We start from the raw sequence: 20,513 nt of genomic DNA on the forward strand, positions 1-20,513 counted from the left end.
GTAAAAACAAACTCAGGATATAAATTACTTAGAATAACTCGAAGCGGAGATCTGTACTTTTCGAAGCGAGGTCAGGATGCCTTAGGACGCCTTAGCAAACGTAGTTAGAAAGCGAGGTACACCAACGAAGAAGAAGCATGTGCTTGCGGCGTTAAGGTTAGGGGAACAACGGGACATGCTCTACTAGAATGGCTAGATATCTAACCTGTCCCAGTAAAACAAACAACGAACGATTAGGTAATAAACATGATGGGTAACAGCTGTCGCATTAGAATTAAATTTAAAGGTCACACCACGACCGAGGCAGTAACAAAAAAAAAAATCAACGCTGTTGGACATCTCAGATCCGACGGTTGTTGTATACCGCATCTAACAACATTATTTTACGGGTAGCATAAAATAAAGCATGAAATCTCGCACATGCCTTTAGGTTGTCGACAATCACTTCATTTGGACTGGTTTCTGGGTGGATGGAGACTAGTAGATCGATGTATCCTCCATCAGCGCCGTCTACTCTAAGCCCATTCGTGAGGCAGACGAGACGAAAGAAGGCCAATGCGAGAAGTTGACCCCCGAACATGACAATGGGCTCCCTCTGTAACGGAATCAATAAAAGATAAAGAAATCATTTCACCATGTGTTTACCAACAGTTTTCACCGTTATCCTTAAGCCCCATCTGCTGCGCGCTAATCCCACAGCTGCAGTTTTATCCGTAATGACTGTTGAGATAAAGGAACTGTTAGCTCTTGGCGCATGTAGGACAAAAAATAACTCAAAATGATTATTAGGCCGCAAAACAGAATCCGAGAATGTATAAGCTCGACAAAATTGCGCTAGTTCGAGATGTAAAAATTTTGCGAAAATGTTATTTAATAAGGAAATGGTAAGAATACCGTCAATTGCTGTAATGCTGACGCTTGGTAGCCGGCACCAACGATTTGTTTTACGAATTTTGTGTTTTCCACTGAAAAACAAACTTGACTGTAGGCAGCATGGTGATCACCGTGAACGTCGCTACATTGAATGAATCAACAATGCGCCTACCTGTAGTTTACAAGCTCCAATCCGGCCAACTAGAACTGCTTGAATCTTACCAACATCGTCTTGTAACTTCGCGGAGTTGAAAAATAAAATTGAAGGTGCTGCGTGAGAGCAGAAAGTTAGAGAACACGTGGGCAGTCTGCGCGATAAAAGCAGAAGGGATTTCTATGAATGATCATCCATTATCATGGCATGAAAACAAGAACCAAAAACAAGAACAGCCTTCGAGGCAATACTGAAAGTGAAATGTTTATTTGACGTGTGCAAAAACAACCCTTATTTGTAAATGCAAAAATGCATTAGCGAAAATTAAGTAGAAAATTTGCGAAAGAACAAAAGACACAGAAGTCAAAATGACTAGCAATAACGTAAAAATAGAAACATCAATTTGAAAACTTCTGCGAAAGTGCAGTTTTTCTTATTCAAACGCATGCCAACTTGACAAACGAAAGCCGAAAATGACAACCAGTTGGAAGAGAGGGGGGTGGGGATTTCACTAAGATACAAAATATATGAAACTACGAATAAAAGAATGAAAATAACTTAAACAATAATAAAATCTAGAAAACACGTGCAATAAAGAGTGTGTTATATGCACAAATAAGTGTTGGTTGTGGCAGTAAGGAACGTGGAAAGGTGTACTCTCACAGGGCAGTTGGAGGCAGGTGAGGATATGAAGCAGGAGTTTGGGCTAAAACGGGAGGTGTACAAAAAATTGGCAGCAATTTCTAGAACAAGGTCCAGCGCCGATGGTAATAGAGTAATGATGGGATGCCCTGAAGGACATTTTATGAAGCCGCCCTTGAATCTCTCCCGACCACAGATGTGAATTCATATTAATGACTGTAATGGTTTTATGCAACTTGATGAGATGTGTCGGAGAACAGAATTTTTGTGCAATGAGAAAACTTTCAGGTTCTTTTAAAATGTATACCAAACATATTCCCTCTACTCCCTTGAATACGCAACAGAATTCAAAAGACAAAGAAACTTACTGCTTTGCTGGTAAAAGTAATGCCTGTTGTCTTAGAAGGATTGTAATTGTGTTAATTCTCTTTACACGGCTTAAAACAGCAAGCAGCTCGAAATACATATTATGGTAGCCATCAGAAGTGCCTTATAATGTTGATGTCGACAGTATTTCGAACTAAAAATGCTTGTTTCGGATCGTGGAATAAAAATCAGAAATATGCAAATCTAGCGTACATGGAAAATTTGAAAAGAGAACCTCTTGCGAAGCTTTAAAACGGTGTTTTACATTTAACCGCTATCCGGAATATTTTCTTTACTTTCATCTTATCCAACACGTAATTCGACGTTTTGTTTATATTTATCTGCTCCAAAGATAACTATGTTTCCTTTAGCCACATCCTAAATCGTAGTGGAACATGTTCGTCCTGAGAGATTAAGTGAGAATAAAGTACCGCTTTGAATATATATTGCGCTACTCTAATAACAGATCGCTATGCTTCAGGGGCACTGATACCTTGAGAATATGTGTTCAGGTTTCATGAAGAGAGTTATTTTTTTAAAGCGAAGCATTCATACCCAATCTGGGGCACTTATGCACACATATCTGGCGTCTAACACCAAATATTTCCCGTGGTCGAACACGGTTAAACCAAGTCTGTCAAGTAATGGCACGGCTTTGCTTGCTTTCGGCAAGAACACAAACACTGCTCGGCGCCGTCAGCAAATACCGCATCTACAAGTGCACCACAAGACAACACACTCGCTGCTCGACGCGTCTGGAGCAGCGAGGGAATTGACCTTCATGCTGCGTTCTCATTCCACGCGAACTAAGCGTCGCGAGGATAGCACATAGGATGCTGCCAGCACTCGCGAACATTTTCCACGTTGCAGATCACTTTGAAGATATGGGCTCCCAGCGCTGTGCGCAGCGTTTGACGCTTTGGGTAATTGCTAGAGTGCACATATTTTAGTTTACGAATTGTAGCCGGTAAGCCCGCAAGGCGTATCCTCTTGGATCGAATTCTCAGGATCGCACCAATTTCAAGGTAATAATTTTCCAAGTGTGCGACGAAATACATCGAAGTTCCATCACTTTTGTGCTTCAATGTATAACATACTGTTTTCTCAAAGAAGTAATTGGAACCACAGTGCATTTTTACCCAAGTTTGACGGCGCATATCTCGCATCCGGTGCCAGCCTCATAATTTGCTCTAAGGCAATATGCCTTACGAACCAACTACAACTAGTAGGTCGCAATATGGGGCGCTATAACGTAAAACTATTCCAAACTTTTCTATTCCAAGTCTGCTATCAGCCCTCCACGATTGGGGAAAATCTTTTTTCGACCACCCCCACTTCACCTTTCTGTCACGTGACGTCATGAAAACCGCGATAGCTCCCCATCTGATATAATGTGTACGTACTGATTATGCATGATTTTACAGAAAAAAGAAAAACACACATTTCTGATTCGACCCATTTTCACCATTAGCCCTCGGCTATTGATAAAAGTTTTCGGGCTGCACCCACTTCACCTGCCTGTCACGCGACGTCACAAAACCGCACAAACTCACCGCGTCAAAGTGACGTGTACGCGATAAAGATTGATTAATATGCCGAACAAAACTGAATTTTCTTCAGAATAGCCGCAGGCTGCCCCGTTCCGAAAGGAATAAAATATTGCGGCCGCCGATAGCTGAGACGCTGGCTACTCGCACCTGCCGGAGAGCATGGATGTATTTGCGTATAATAAAACTTCTTGCGTGGCCCCGTAACGTTTTCGAGCAGTGTCGGCACGTTTACCACCTCATTCTGCCAACTCTTCTTTGCTGAGGGCAGTTTTAGCGTCATTCTTAAGCTTCCGTTGCATACCGCCGTGATTTTCGACCAGCCACCACAAGTTAAGTAAGGGAAAGCCGACCAATCGCAGACGCCGGCACCACCCTCTTCATTCGGTTATCGATTTTCAGTGCACTGGCCATGCCCCAGCCGATCCCTCTCCACTTGAGCGTTCTCCTCGCCTCTTGTCAGCCAATTAGATACGACAAGCCGCTCAGTGCAGGCAATGTTATTAGTTTTTCAAGCAAACAAAAGTGACCTCCTATGAACGAGGAGAGTGTTTGATTGGTCTGTACAGACAACCCTGTGGGTGACCGCCCGGTGCTTGCGTCGGTGGTTACGCAAATTTGACGTCAGGAGATTGGAATAGAAACATATTGGAATAGTTTTACGTTATAGGGCCCATGTTCTATAAATTGCTTACTAATGAACCTAGCTTTCGATATCTTGTAATTAGTGAATTACGTATTTTATTTCTCCTGGAAGTAAGTCTTACTTCATCGAGAAACGTAGTTCAAGGGTTAGAATGCAGCAATCTGCCCCAAGTTATTCTTTATTCTTTAAAGATTTGGTGCTGTTACAGAAAACACTATTACCAGAAAGTTAAAATAAGGAATCATCCAGTTTATGTGCATGTTATTAATGTTTATCACCTTGCCTAAAGCACCCTAAAATAATGATGACATTTCCGTACAAACACACAACGTCGGTAGGTTAGGCCGTTCTTGCGATTGTCACATCCAAGCGCTCAGTGGAGAGGATGCCAATTATTGCAAGGTTTTAAAAATGTACAGCACTGCCGACTGTAGTGGCACCACTTCCATGAATATTCAGCCGCCCCCTCCCCTATCCAGCTCCGTAGGGGCGCCGATGACGTCGGTGCGATGAGCTATCCGCCAGGCTACCCACGTTGCGTCCTCGCGAATGCTTGAATCATGTCGCTGCATTAAACTTATATTTAATACCAAACGTATGCATAGTAATTTGTGTTCTCCTAAAAAATATGTACTCACACCAATGGCCTAGCTACTACCGCTCAGGCAATTGCAGCTGATGAGATGCCGAGGTTTTCTCATTCAAGATAGTAGCAACGGTGTCTCATTTAGTGTTAGGAACAAGAATAATACCAGCACTACGTTCGTCTTGCACTGCAGATGTACGCAGGGAGTAAACGGCATTGACTACACGTAGTAGAAGTCGCGAGCGCAACAGGCCAGTGTCAAAGCCAACATCCTTGGTCAACAGCGGTCGCCCGCAGTTTGGATGACAGGGGCTTTCAGAGGTGCCCGTAGGTTCTGCATTCGGCAGGGAGCGCACATTTGTGTAGAATTTGTCCAGAATGACCGCCGCAAGATATACTGTCAAGCAGAGATACGAAAAAGAGAAAGCGTTGCCAAGGAAATTGAACGTGCGTTACAAAGAGGGAGAGCGTCCGTCAGAAGGCAACCACCTCAGTTACACTTTGGCGTAGCAGTATCTTTGCCGCCTCCCGCACAGAAAGTGGGTTTCGTTCCCAATGGATGTGTTTTTAAGCGCAGGCGTAGATGTCGGATCTGTGAAATCGACAAAAGTATGTTTGTCGGTGCGAGGTAAGCGAGCGACACAAAAGGAAGGCGCCTGGCGATGCAGAAGAGAATCGGCGCGTTCGCGCCTTTTTGGTCTCCGCTTCGAAGCAGCAGTGCTCGCTGTGCACGTTTGCAGCATCGAAACAATTGCGCATAGCCCGCGTTCACCAAGTGAGACGACACTTGTTCCGTCGATTCTTCGTTTCAAGCATCAGACCATTTTCATTCTTACAAACAGAGTTCCCGGAAGACTTACGGTTACGCGTTCCGCAAGAACACGTTATAATAGCCTATAAATTTATAGGACCTTTCAGCTGGCACCAGTTTTATTGGGGAATTGGAGTGCTGGACAAATGAATTGTAATAAGTGCAACAAGAGCCCATACATGAGTTCGACGCCATGGCGCGCGTTCCTTATATGTGAAAAATTCTAGAACATGTGCCTACAGGAAACTATGCGACAGAAAACATATTTTATTGGCTTAATGGAAAGTAAAAATTGGTTGATAGGAAGTTCTATGGGATCTGGAACGCGCTGCCGCCACATCGCGGATGCAAAAGATGTTGCCCAAACCACAGCCCACCAAATCAACGGCCTAGTCCACCGCATCGCCATTCGCCACAGGGTAATGCGGGAGACCGACGTCTAACGCCTCAGAGAAGCCTGCCTCTTTAGTAGCATTGTCTACACATACCCTTATTACCACCTCAGCCGCAAACACGAAGAGGCCGTAAATAGCATCCGCTCGGCGTACAACGGGGCATGGGGACTGCGCCAGTCTGCCAGCAGACAGCGTCTGAGTCAGCTTGCATTATGGAAGACCATCAATAGAGGTGATTGAGGAACACAAGAGTGCAAAGATATACCCACTTTCTCGCACCAAACACGGTGGTTACATTTTTAACCGTCTTAACATCGACCCTACAAGTGACATCCACCCCACTGCTCTCCTCCCAACTGAAGTCTGCAGCCATCATCATCATCGTCAGCCTGGTTACGCCCCCTGCAGGGCAAAGGCCTCTCACATACTTCTCCAACAACCCCGGTCATGTACTAATTGTGGCCATGCCGTCCCTGCGAACTTCTTAATCTCAACCGCCCACCTAACTTTCTGCCACCCCCTGCTACGTTTCCCTTCCCTTGGGATCCAGTCCGTAACCCTTAATGACCATCGGTTATCCTCCCTCCTCATTACATGTACTGCCCATGCCCGTTTCTTTTTCTTGATTTCAACTAAGATGTCATTAACTCGCGTTTGTTCCCTCACCCAATCTGCTCTTTTCTTATCCCTTAACGTTACACCTATCATTCTTCTTTCCATAGCTCGTTGCGTCGTCCTCAATTTGAGTAGAACCCTTTTCGTAAGCCTCCAGGTTTCTGCCGCGTAGGTGAGTACTGGTAAGGCACAGCTATTATACACTTTCCTCTTGAGGGATAATGGCAACCTGCTGTTCATGATCTGAGAATTCCTGCCAAACGCACCCCAACCCATTCTTATTCTTCTGATTATTTCCGTCTCATGATCCGGATCAGCCGTCACTACCTGCCCTAAGTAGATGTATTCCATTGCTACTTCCAGTGCCTCGTTGCCTATTGTAAATTGCTGTTCTCTTCCGAGGCTGTTAAACATTACTGTAGTTTTCTGCAGATTAATTTTTAAACCCACTCTTCTGCTTTGCCTCTCCAGGTCAGTTAGCATGCATTGCAATTGGTCCTCTGAGTTACTAAGAAAGGCAATATCATCAGCGAATCGCAAGTTACTAAGGTATTCTCCATTACCTTTTATGCCCAATTCTTCCCAATCCAGGTCTCTGAATACCTCCTGTAAACACGCTGTGAATAGCATTGGAGAGATGGTATCTCCCTGTCTGACGCCTTTCTTTATTTGGATTTTGTTGCTTTCTTTATGGAGGACTACGGTGGCTGTGGAGCCGCTATAGATATCTTTCAGTATTTTTACATATGGCTCGTCTACACCCTGATTCCGTGATGCCTCCATGACTGCTGACGTTTCGACAGAATCAAACGCTTTCTCGTAATCAATGAAAGCTATATATAACGGTTGGTTATATTCCGCACATTTCTCTATCACCTGATTGATAGTGTGGATATGATTTATTGTTGATTAGCCTTTACGAAATCCTGCCTGGTCCTTTGCTTGATAGACGTCTAAGGTGTTCCTCATTCTATTTGCGATTACCTTAGTAAATAGTTTGTAGGCAACGGACAGTAAGCTGCTCGGTTTATAATTTTTCAAGTCTTTGGCGTCCCCTTTCTTATGGATTAGGATTATGTTAGCATTCTTCCAAGATTCCGGTACGCTCGAGGTCATGAGGCATTGCGTATACAGGATGGCCAGTTTCTCTAGAACGATCTGCCCACCATCCTTCAAGAAATCTGCTGTTACCTGATCCTCCCCAGCTGCCTTCCCCCTTTGCATATCTCCTAAGGCTTTCTTTACTTCTTCCGGCGTTACCTTTGGGATGTCAAATTCCTCTAGACTATTTTCTCTTCCATAAACGTCGTGGGTGCCACTGGTACTGTATAAATCTCTATAGAACTCCTCAGCCACTTGAACTATCTCATCCATATTAGTAATGATATTGCCGGCTTTGTCTCTTAACGCATACATCTGATTCTTTTCAATTCCTAGTTTCTTGTTCACTGTTTTTAGGCTTCCTCCGTTCCTGAGAACATGTTCAATTCTATCCATATTATACTTCCTTATGTCAGCTGTCTTACGCTTTTGATTAACTTCGAAAGAGCTGCCAGTTCTATTCTGGCCGTAGTGTTAGAGGCTTTCATACATTGGCGTTTCTTGATCAGATCTTTCGTCTCCTTCGATAGCTTGCTGGTATCCTGCCTAACGGAGGTACCAGCGACTTCCATTGCACACTCCCTAATGATGCCCACAAGATTGTCGTTCATTGCTTCAACACTAAGGTCCTCTTCCTAAGTTGAAGCCGAGTATCTGTTCTGTAGCTTGATCTGGAATTCCTCTATTTTCCCTCTTACCGCTAACTCATTGATCGGCTTCTTATGTGCAAGTTTCTTCCGTTCGCTCCTCAGGTCTAGGCTAACTCGAGTTATTACCGACCTATGGTCACTGCAGCGCACCTTGCTGAGCACGTCCACATCTTGTATTATACCAGGGTTAGGTTAGGCGCAGAGTATGAAGTCTATTTCATTTCTAGTCTCGCTGTTCGGGCTCCTCCGCGTCCACTTTCGGCTATCCCGCTTGCGGAAGAAGGTATTCATGATCCTCATATCATTCTGTTCCGCAAACTCTACTAATAACTCTCCCCTGCTATTCCTAGTGCCTATGCCATATTCCCCCACTGCCTTGTCTCCAGCCTGCTTCTTGCCTACCTTGGCATTAAAGTTGCCCATTAGTATGGTGTATTTAGTTTTCACTCTACCTACCCATCGCCAATTCCACGTCTTCATAGAAGCTTTCGACTTCCTGGTCATCATGACTGGATGTAGGGGCGTAGACCTGTACAATCTTCATTTTGTATCTCTTATTAAGTTTCACAACAAGACCTGCCACCCTCTCGTTAATGCTATAGAATTCCTGTATGTTACCAGCTATATTATTAATCAGGAATCCGACTCATAGTTCTATTCTTTCCGCTAAGCCCCTCCGCTAAGTCTGCAGCCAACTCGTCATCAAACCAATGGCCAAGAATACGCTACCCGGCCTCCACGATGGGCGCCGTGAGCTGAAACCACAAGACGCACGTGAACGCGGTGAAATGCGGCTCTAACACATACGTAGCCTCTGTAGCGGCGCCAACCACCACTCTGATCAGCGCCGTTACCGTGTGCGCACACTCCTTCACCGCTGCCGAAGAGGTCGCGATCGTGCTAGCCATCGCGGATCCCCGAACACACACCATTCTCAGTGACTCTAAACAAGCCATCCAAAATTTCTCGAAAAACACACTTTGTCTCCCAGCCGCACACATCCTCTGCGGTTGCGCTCTCGACAGAACTGTATGCTAAGTGTGGGTACCTGCTCACGCGGGGAACTCTGGGAACGAAGGGGTCGACCGTTTACCCCGAGACCTAACCAACCGTGCACCCGGCCGCTCGAATCCAGATGCTTTCGCATAGAGCCCCAAAATCCTATGCTGAAATCACTAACTTCTACAAGGAGACGAGATGCATGCACCCACCTCCCCACCCGGACCTCGACCGAGCTCAAGCCACTGTGCTTCTTAGACTCCAGACCGATTCCGTTCTCAGTTATTCTAGGCTTTATTTAATAACTGGTGGGGATTACGACCCCATCTGTACAAAGCCTGACCACGGATTGTTCGCCACTCGGGTTCACATTCTGTTGAGATGCGAGGGTAACCCTCCCGCACAATCATTACTGCCAGCTCCCTCCTAGGAGGGTTGGGACCAGCTGCTGACAAGACCAGAGAAGAAAACACAACTGGCACTCGTCTCGTGGGCCTAAGACGCCGCCCCCCCCCCCTCCCTTGGGGCCTCACTAGGCCTATCTGCCCTCACTTCCAACCCTGCAGTGGCGAATAAAGTTCTTTCTCTCTCTCGGTGTTGGGCATGAAAAACCCCAAGCCAGGCGAAAATAAGGATTTCTTTTCGTGCTGCGCATTGGAGTCACCGACATACGGGATGCGGGACCACCACGCTGAGCAATTCAGTCCCTGTCGATTCATCACACGCGCCCTTTAATGCGGAGTTTTACATGCATGAAGTAGACTCAGCGCAAGGCGCCAGCTTATGTATGGAAAGTGTATGGTGGCGTGTTCGGTCGCCTTCCGTTCGACGTTTCCCGCCAGTTCAAGCCCGGTTTGGTTCATTCACATGTGTTTGGTCCATTCACCCGTAGAGTAGGTGGCGATTAAGGAACGGCAGTGGGAGTGGGGTGCGCGCCGTGCGTTCGGCCGAAATGCAGGTGGCATTTCACAAACGTTGCCGGGAACTCGCTCGAGAAAGGGTTCGTCGTCGACGTGCTACCTCGCGTGAGGCAACGCGAAGCAAAGGCATTACGACCACGAAGAGCCAAAGATCCCAATCCTCGCATGCACCCTTGTTCCCGGAAGGGGACCCATTTTCATACATCTACAAGTTAGCGGCAGTGCCTTCTTTTTCCCCTAAAGGCTACAAGGAAATCCTACAAGCACATTAAAGAAATATTCGTAGGCGTAAGTGTTAGATATTTTGAAATTATCCGATTTTCAAACCTAAATCATGCCGAAAAAGCGCTACTTTGTAGTTTGTGCATTGCTATATAGGCTCACAACGATACTGCGAACGCCCGCGACTGCATGTGCCACGCGCAATCTCGTTGAAACTTCCCTCCATGGAGCTCAGGCTTGGCGATGACTTTGCGTAAGAAAGATACGCGGGACCACAGTCGCTTCAGATCAGCCTGAAGAAGTCAAAGTTTGGCTCGCCGCTTGAAGGAGACGAGATATAGCGATAGCCGCAATGTGTAAAAGCGGAGGGGACACGCCACAGTTTGAAGTGAGCGTAATGTTTGACCACTCGTACCTGTGTTAATAGAGTGTGTTGACACAAGAGTTTTGTGAGAAAACATTACTTGAGCGATACCCCCTGTATCTAGGAGTAAGATGCAAATCGTTTCAGGGACCCTTTACCAACTGCACATTTCAACAGCTCTTCATGACCACCTCAACATATATAGCGTTTTCTCGCTGCGCGAAATTCTGTCTCTTGAATTTCCCGAAGTACAATCAGGATAGAATTTTCTGTTTAAATGCGTAAGTATTTCTCTGCTTACCCAGCGTGAAAACCATCCGTCCCGTAAGACGATAGATTTCAATATACACACAACCGCAGCGAGCGACTTCACCTTCGTGCTGCATGTCGCTTCAACGCTAAAGAAGTGGCGAGGACACAGTGACCACAAAGGTCGCAGCACATGCAGCCCTGCCCCTTTCGCATATTGCTATCAAGACTTGAGCGCGCGCGTCTCTCCATCGCGAAGCGGCGAGAACAGTGCGCCGAGCCATCAGCAGTGAGCACTCGGTCCGCACCGCACATCGCTTTCAAGATACGGTCCGTGCGTGAATGCCATACGCAGCCGCCAACACAGTTCATAATTGTGCAACACGGATGCGCAAGGCGCTAAAAATCAATAATTGCTTAGGATGATTGGAACATAATCAGCGCACTTGTCGCTGCCATCTGCAGTAGTATGCTCGCGTTATCAATGAAACTTGCGCCGCCCTCCGCACCAGTTCGTGTCGCCGCAGCGCTGTCGTTTGTACTGGATGAATCAAGTTTCTTAACATAACCCAACATACTATGGCACAGGGTTACGTGGCGATGAGCAAATGGCACAATGCTTCCGCATGCTTACAGAACTCCCAGAGGAGTTATTTCATGGATTTTTACTGGGATAGCAATAATATGGACATTCCAAGCGCACTTCCGCCATCGCCGTTGGTTTGGGCATAGCTGTCGCCGTGATGTTCCACCCTGTATGGGCGAGTGATGGCGTGCAAGGGGAGACAAAGATCGCAGCTCAATCTCGCCCGCGCGAAGAACACGAAAGCGAGGAGGAAGCGTGGCGTTTTTCGTCGTGCGCAAGGCACCCAAAGTTGCGAGGCACACGGGGTAAGGCAGGGATGCGGGGCGACGCTCTATTCCGGCACCAACCGTGCATGTGGCGGCTGCGCACGGTAGCGCGGAGGTATGCTGAGAGCAATTTGCGTTGGGGGCCCAGTCTAGACGCGTCAGAGGCTCGGAGCTTTCTGCGTGCTCTGTGTTCTCGGCGCTCATTTTGCGGTGAAGCGATAGAAAGCACGAATGTCACTTCGCTCGCAGCTGCTGCTGCCGCGTTTCACCACGTCAGTGTTCTTACTGCGAGTTTCCGCGGTTAGCAAGTGAAATGTTTCCATATTGGCTTGTGCGCGGGTGACACCATGCTTGTTAGTTTAGTTAGTGTGCCTAAGTTTTCAAGTTTATGGTGCCGATAAAACAACCATCTTTACTTCGTATACTAGCTCATTAATTTACTATCGCAATCGATGCATCGCTTTTTGAAAGAAACTGCAAAATTTGTTTAAAGGGCATAAGCATTTATGCGCCCACCCCCGGGGAAACCTCTCCGTCCTTCTGTCCGTCATGTAGGGCAAATCGTTATAAAGAAATCAATGCGTAAAAAACTAAGCACACGTTGGCTGTGGTTAGTTTCCAACCGAATACCTAACGCTCAGCAGCCGAGTGTCTTACCCAATGGGTTAAACCATTTTTCCCCTTATTTCCAGCTTCGCTACAAGCCTGCATACGTGTTTGTGATCACAGATCACACTTTTTTATATATGGTAAAGTATCGAACATAGACATCAAATTCATCGCAGTCAATCGTCTTGTACACATCACGTACTTCCACAACCATCCCCATAATATATTCATGTATATATCCATATCCATCCCCATATATATTATATACACCCCCATGTATATATAATATATCCATCCCCATATATTCATTCAGACGATAACGTCTATCGGTTGAAAATCGGGTTCAGGCGCTAAAAAACAAATGCCGTGTAGTTTGAGGGATAGCTCGTTCTTTAAAGTTTTCTGTAACATATCCGGAATGATTATGGTATTAACACAATCAATGAAACCACGATGAATAGTTTAAACTTTCTTGCACGAGAAACCGCCGGCTTCCCCAAGGCACATATAAGCTTCTTTTTTCGAACCGCCCTTCAAGAGGAAGCTTTAGCTCGGGCCCAACTCTGACAAGGCCTATTCAAATACATGTAAAACGCAAAAACGTTTTTCTTTGATGACCTCTGCATCGATTTTAATAAAAGTTGTTGAATTTGAGATATAAATTTAAATTCTAGTGAATTTTGGAAGCAGAATTTCGATTATAGGGCCAGAATTCCGTTAAACAGATTTTCAAAAATCGGAAAGTTCAAGAAAATGATAGAAGCAGGAAGTTTACAATAGATCTGCATACAGAACAGATGTCGCGGTTCTGCGAACGGCCCCCAGTAGATTTCTGAAAAAAAAACAAATTATATTTGTCACTTTCTATTTGACGTAAATTTCTCACTTTGTCTACAAGGGTTCTGAAAAAGCAGTATTTTCATATTCCTAAATTTTTCGAGGTTTATTTGTAACATGTCAATTTGTCTGCTTTCGATGTACCATTATATGCAATTTATATAATTGTGGTATCATTATTCATTGCTGAGTTACTGAGTTGTAAACTTGATTGTTTCGTATTCTGAATAGTTACAAATTTTGTCAATTTTTATAGACGATTGACAACCTCAATAAAGAATCGATACCAAATGTCACAAGATTTTAAGTTTTTTTTTTTAAATTCAAGAAGCCTCGCCAAATTTGGTGGATTGGTTGCCGAGAAAAACGAATTCTCCTTTTAGATGTATTTAGATAGAAGCACCCGAGCTAAAGCTTCCTCTTAACAGGCACGATTTCCGTGTAAAGGCTGAATAAATCGTTTTACAGGACAATCCATACAGAATTTTTTAACAAAACAACAAACACGTGGCGGATGTTCCCACAGCATGGATCACGCATTGTACCGTAAAGAAAATCATGCGACAACGCTGTAGGCCGTCTCTTCTTAGCTAACCTAGTCTCCTGAACCTCAAGGACGTCTAGGTCTCTTGAATTTTGACCTAATATTGCTTGCGACTTGACGCTAGACCCCGTACATTCAACGGTTCTACGCGTAATAGCGCAAGTATAATGGTGCAGTCATACTTATTTTAAGCGAGAGCCAGCAGTAAAGCACTTACCATGCCTCTACCCTTCAGTGATAAGACCGGAGGGTTATTTGTCCCTAACCTGACTCCAAATCGGCGACGATGATGCCAACGTGATTTCGGAGTCATAATTTTTCACGCTTGGTGAAAGCAAAGCGATGCCACTGACGCTTCAGGCGTTTAATCTTGTTTTCAGTGCTGTCCTCCGTCAACTTCAGAATGTTCGTTCTGGGACGCTTCAAGCGTGCCGCTCTCCCCCCCCCCCCCCCTCCTACCCCGGCAGTGTCTGCTTTCTCTTTTGCGCTAGTGGCCTCTGTACTGTCAGTCATGTCTTCCTCATCGCTTGTTTGGCTTAAGAGTGGTGGCTCCGGCGTACAGCCTGTTCCGGCACGCTCCTCAGCTGCCTTCCTCAAGACCTGGCTGTCAGGCATTGTCCGTGCAGCTTTCTCGGTGTCCGTCATGAAACGCCTTCGTTGGAATGACAAGGAACGCGTTCCTTGGTATTGCTTTTCGGAGTAGACTTATCAGCTTCCTCCGCATCCACTATGTTCTTTGGGGCGTCATCTGTGGGAAGGAACGTTTTGCTTACTAGGGAATAACTCGTTGCACAGTCTTTGCTTTCATGTCCGAACAACCAGCACACCCGACAGCGTGGCGCCTGGCAGTCCCGTCGTATGTTCCTTTGCTTGCAGCAGCTCAACCATAGCGGCGACCGACACGGGGTCACTCGAAGGACAGTGCCACCTCCAAACTTGAAAAGGCAGTTGATCAAGGTAAACGTCTTTCTTAAGTCTCCTTCGCACCACCCTCGTCGTAGACGTCGCATGTTGAAAGCCAGCGACGGACCAGTTGTCTTTCGAAACCTGAAGGAAGCTTTCCGGAAGCTCTCATCTTGTACAACAAAGTCGACCCAGTGAATTTTTACAGTGACGCCCTGCTGGGTGGGGTCAATGACAGCTCAGAAGCCGCCGTTGACTTGAAATGCGCCCCTTTTTCACTACAGAATCCTCGTTAGCCTTGCAGCGCAACTTAACCAGTCAGACTTGGTTCATCTGGAAGCCTCCTGCAGCCGCGGAGTTCTTGATGATGCCCGCTTCTTCCAATGGCTCTCGAAAATTTTCCAGCCGATATGATCTTGCCTGATCGTCATGCAAAAACGCAATGCTGAATGGTCTCGCTCGAAGACAATGTAGGCAGCAAAATGTAATCCGAGGGTGCAGAAGAGAACTGTCATCGCGGCCAGCACTCGGTGCACACAGGGCGAGCCATAAAACGTCCGCTCTCATCGAAAGCCGAACGCGGAATAACATGGGCTAAAGAGCCACGCTTGCAGAAATGAATAATCTGAACCATACGAAATGTTGCACCGGCGGTACGAAAATTTTGAGGACGCTTAAGCTTCACCTTCCGTCTGCCTTGGTAGCGCAGTACGCAGTGCGTTAGCCTCTTAATGTGAAGGTTCGGCTCTAGGAGTGGAACTCCCCCCCCCCCCCCTTCCGCTAGCATCCAAAGATCGCTGACTGCTTCTCACATTCCCCAGCATCTGCAGCTTATGTAACCGTAATGTTTGCCGGGAAACGCGAACGGCGAACGCTATGCACGAAGGCGAGCTTTCTGGTATACTCCATTTTATACATCAGGTGCAACGCTGTGGAGTCTACGCAAAGAGTGCGGTGACCAAAATATGTCAGTCTACGCGTTTCCTCTGTGCTTCACTGCGCGCCAGCGGTGCTTGCTCGTGCGAGCATGCACGTGAGGCGGGAGGAGAATGCACGGGCTGCAATAAAAAAAATAACGAAAAGCAAATAGATTTAAAACAACGTATTAGCTGCCATATAGGTACATGAAATGCTTCTACGGGTAACTTCCTTTTTTTTTTACTCAGAACGGAGCTTATAGAAAGAAAATTTTCAGTAAGATCGGGTCACGAAACACCGAACTGTTTCCAAGTGCGAACGCAGCCTCTGAAAAAAGTATCTCTAGCCTCCACGGCGTTGCACCTCATGTATGAAACGTAGTGTAGAACCGCGATGCGATAGGGTGCCTCGATGTCAGCGCCGCCTCCCGCCGTACAGGGTGGTGACACCTTTTCACTAGGCCCGTGCCACGCCACTGCCACATTGTGTCGGAACGGTTGACACGGATGCACGTATGCGCGCCTCGTGTTGTCGCGTTGTGTAGTGTTTGCAGTTTCCACGAGGCCGCGGTCATATTTGGTGGGGTGACTTGTGCGCTTCGCTATGTACAGTGAAGCATGGGTCACAGTTTGATAGGCAGCAAACTCTGCCAAGCCAGGCTGCAGCATACCTTTGTGCGCGCAACAGAGAGGGGTCATAGGTGCCTTCGGTTTCCCCGTGACTGGGAAAGCAGAGAAAAGTGTGAAATTGAAGTGACACGCGACTGGTGGAAACCCACGGACAATGCAAGAATTTGTGAGGTAAGTGTATTGCCTTTTATTTCTGTATTGAATTCGCACTTTAAGCGGCCTTCATGCTTACATTTAATTTTATCGTAAAGTTAGGCAACTTGACCACCTAAGCGGGATAAAAAGGGGTTGCAGTTTGCCTCTCGTATCTTAAGTGCAATCCTTCCGTACCTACAGTCTCATGAATTAAACATTCAAAACACTTTCTTTTAGCTTCACTTTGATGACGACCAGTTCGAGGGGAGGCGGCAAGATGGTCGTCGGCTTCCTAAATCAAGCGCTCTGCCTACACTCTTCGACTTCAGGCGTAGGTGCGCTTGGGCCAGAGGCCCTTTTTTGTAAAAATATAAAGGGTTGCATCTAGCATCTGACAGTTTGCTTTATGGTCTTGCACAGTGGCACTCAGGCAGCGAAAGAACCCAGCATCTCGTCTTGCCTTGGCTGGTGTTAAAATTCAGGCGAAAGAAACCATATCAGCACTTCACTCTGCAGGCGAACCAGATGCTCAGATGTTTTCTACGGATAGCAGCGAAGAGGAGTGGTCCTCCCAAGAAAATATGCACGAGCTCTGCAGCTTGGAACAAATATCTCCTTTATGAAAGCTTAAAAACTGTTTTGAAATTGGACACAGCACAGCCGCGAGTGGTTCCAAATCTGAATAGTGCAAATCTGTCGGATGGACCTTTCACAAAAATGAAACAGGAATCGCAGTCCAGTTTTTCCGAGAAACCCCATCAGCCATGAGATATTTTATCAAGTCCGGAAAGCTGCCATTGGAAGCAGAAATTACTGCCTGGTTTTTCGAGCACATATTTAAAAGGTACACTCTAATGACGTCTCGCCAGCTAGTTGTCGGTTTGAATTTTACAAGTAAGAGTAAATATGAAGAAACCATTGAAATACTTCGACTCACACTAAGAGTAATGGATGGTTTGGGAATTGGGGTCAAGAAAGTGTGGAAGCTATGTCAAGCAGTCGTAATATTGGCAACAACACTGGTGCTGAAACAGCAGTTTGTCCTACTGCTTGAATGTGGCTACAAGTTGTTTTTTTGTACAGAAAGGATGGCACAAGACTGTCCAGAAAACTTATTTACAGTGGTAAGAACAGTTTCGCCGTTGCCAAGTGCATAAGATCTTTAAAGATTTTTTAAAACTAGTGTCAGTCAGCCAGTTTCTGAAAGTTTCACATAATTCAAGCTACGAAAATGACGATCGCAGCTACTTGGTAGACTTCTTTGCTAAAGAAGCCAAGGAGGTACAAAGCGATAGAGCAGAGCCAGTAGCGAGCCATGGCGTTGGTGAACTAGAACCTTCGAGTGAAGCTGAAAGCGACATCGTGGCCCAATTGGCAGGCGTTTTGGTTCGTCATTTCGTAAAGACACCAAAGGCTTCCCGTTCGTGTTTGGAAATCCTAACTGATAACATTTCCACGGAGCACGCTCTTGTTAGCATGAAAGAATACGTGAAAGATAGCAACAACCTTGTACACGTAAGCCATGTTGTGTTAAACTTAATGTCTTCATGTGAAGCTGTGTTCAAAAAATTTTCCGAAGAAAAAAGCACTTGCCGTCTAACACAGCCACTCAAGACACTATGAAGCCTGCTTGAGCACAATGTTTCATCACCATTGGTTGTATGCGCTGAACATCCAAATGTCATGAAGAAGTTCCTGGAGAGTTTTGTGACGCTGCGGCTCCACATTTCTTTGCACTGGCTGAGCCAACCAAATAGCAATGAGGAGAAATAGCAAAGAAATATCAATTTGCCGTAACGCAATACGCGTTAGGGCAAATTTCAAATGAGGGCACTTTCTAGCAAGGCTTTGATGAAAGATTTGGTCATGGTGCAAGAAACGCCATCTCTATGGACCACATGTAAAGCCGACTTGTAGCATTGTGGACATCAGAAAAAATCCAACCATGCGTCTCGGTGGTAGCGCCACGCGCCTTCCGTTGGGGCGTTGCTTCACCGGCCAAAATGAGACTTGCCTATGAGGGCTCATCCACTTCGCGTCGCGCAACAGTGAGAGATAAGCCGTCAGTATACTGCTAAGCATAAGGAGTGACAAGAGGTTTTGGGGATATCATGGTTGGTAATATTTCGACGAGAATTGATGAGGTGATAAAAAGCGAATAAGGTCTTATATTGAGCAGAGCAATTCTGACAAGGTCGATAGGGACCGATTACCATTGATAAAGTTCAAAGCAAGTCCGAGAGTGTTAGATAACGGCATATCAGGCTTGATAGGTGTTTATAGGGGTTGGATCAACATAAATAAGAATAATATTTACACCAAGCTGCGTCGTGATGACCACGTGGCACAACGCTTACGCATACCTGTACAACTCCAGTGGAGGTGATACCCTTGGCAAGAAGGGTTCACGCTATGTTAAATAAAAAGTGTGTGAAGTGATGCTGGTAATCTACTCAGGCCAGTTCCGGAAACATGCTTCATAACCACGGTATGATTTCACTTTGGCCGCTGATTCTGCAATATGTTTTTTTTTGTTTTCAATCAATACAGAAATGGTAAGTTGAAATACAGAAAGTATCTAACCAAATCCTTCCACACAATCGTATTTACGTTCCTATGCATTTCGCGCACGCTACAGAAAGAGCATGCACTGCTGCTATATTCCCTCAGTTAGCAAGCGTTATACCAACGAACCTAATTGGAATCCTAGAAAAATTAGCAGCTATAGAATCAGCGCGCCTAGTACTACTATCCTACATTCTCAAAACTCTTGTACAGTTTAAGATACAATACAAATTAAGAAATACGTCGCATTTATTTATTTCTCACCATTAATATAAACAACATTTCTTTAGAGACTGCTAAATTTACCCGTATTGGTCGCACTGAACAAGTACCATTTACTGGGTAATAGAAAAAGAGTTCGATATTTTATCACTGCTATTTTCAATTATTAACATAATTATGACTGCTATTTTAATTGTGTATTTATGTATGGTAGAGTTCCGTCAACCCAGCAAGCTGGGTTTTCCCATGAACCAAGATTGATGGTGCAAAGTGGCTCACCGATTTCGGGACAGGCAAGGAACTCGAAGATGCTTAAGAAGCTGGCGTCGCCTGGTGCAGGGTGCGCAATTCCGCCTCCGCTGAATTGACGACCCTCGCGGATGCTCAACCGGAGGAGGTAGTGGCAGCCTTGGTAAGCCTACAGCTGTGGCCTGTTCAGGTTCTGCGTAAGAATGGCATTTCAATTACTGGGAAGCATAGACACGGGTATACGGTTGAGGCCACCACGCAAAAAACAAACATATAAATATAGGTGGCACAAAGGTCGAACGCCAGTTCAAAATTGAAGGAACGCAAGCCACCAGAGCGGTGATGACCGCGTGAAAAATGAAGAAAACGCAGCACAGGCTAACCTGGCTACCGGAAAAGGGCCCAGCTGTAAAATAGGGTTCCTGAAGGGAACGACGAAGAAGAAACGAGAAGTGAAAAAATTGAGTAGCACTCAGCCCAAACGAGGAGCGCTGAAGTAAAAAGAACGCTGGCAGATTGAAGAGCGTTTCGTCTTGAACAATCACGGAAAGTTCGATGCGACCGGGTGCGTGGTCCTCGTGCAGCAATAAAGGCTCATAATTGTGTTTAAAAAATGGCACATACCCACTGCGGGCGCTAAGCCAAGATTCAAATCATGTTACATGACGAAAAATAAATATAAAAGTAAAAAAAGTCCTAAATCAAAGAGATGCGTTGTCAGCCTTGAAGGGGAAAAACAAATAAATACACATACAAAAAGTGGGAAGCTGATTCAATGTCCAGTGGAATTCGTTGAAGGACAACATCTTCCTGCCCGAGTTTAAAAATACAGTATGGTGTATTTACTATATTTGGTTTATTAGGAGACCCCAGCTCGCAGAAGCGGCGACGTTTGACCGAAGTCAGACCG

General features: G+C 45.7%; 1 long non-coding RNA gene across 1 annotated transcript; it reads right to left on the bottom strand.

Moving 5' to 3' along the window:
• Positions 1-428: 428 nt before the first annotated feature.
• LOC139061297 (uncharacterized) lies at positions 429-20,148 on the bottom strand. The gene is made up of 3 exons (XR_011515346.1): positions 19,987-20,148; positions 19,634-19,796; positions 429-595 (listed from the first exon to the last, which is right to left on the bottom strand). It is a non-coding gene; the product is annotated as an uncharacterized lncRNA (long non-coding RNA).
• Positions 20,149-20,513: the final 365 nt, after the last annotated feature.

Source organism: Dermacentor albipictus, chromosome 6 (assembly GCF_038994185.2).
Source record: "Dermacentor albipictus isolate Rhodes 1998 colony chromosome 6, USDA_Dalb.pri_finalv2, whole genome shotgun sequence".
NCBI lineage: Eukaryota > Metazoa > Arthropoda > Arachnida > Ixodida > Ixodidae > Dermacentor > Dermacentor albipictus.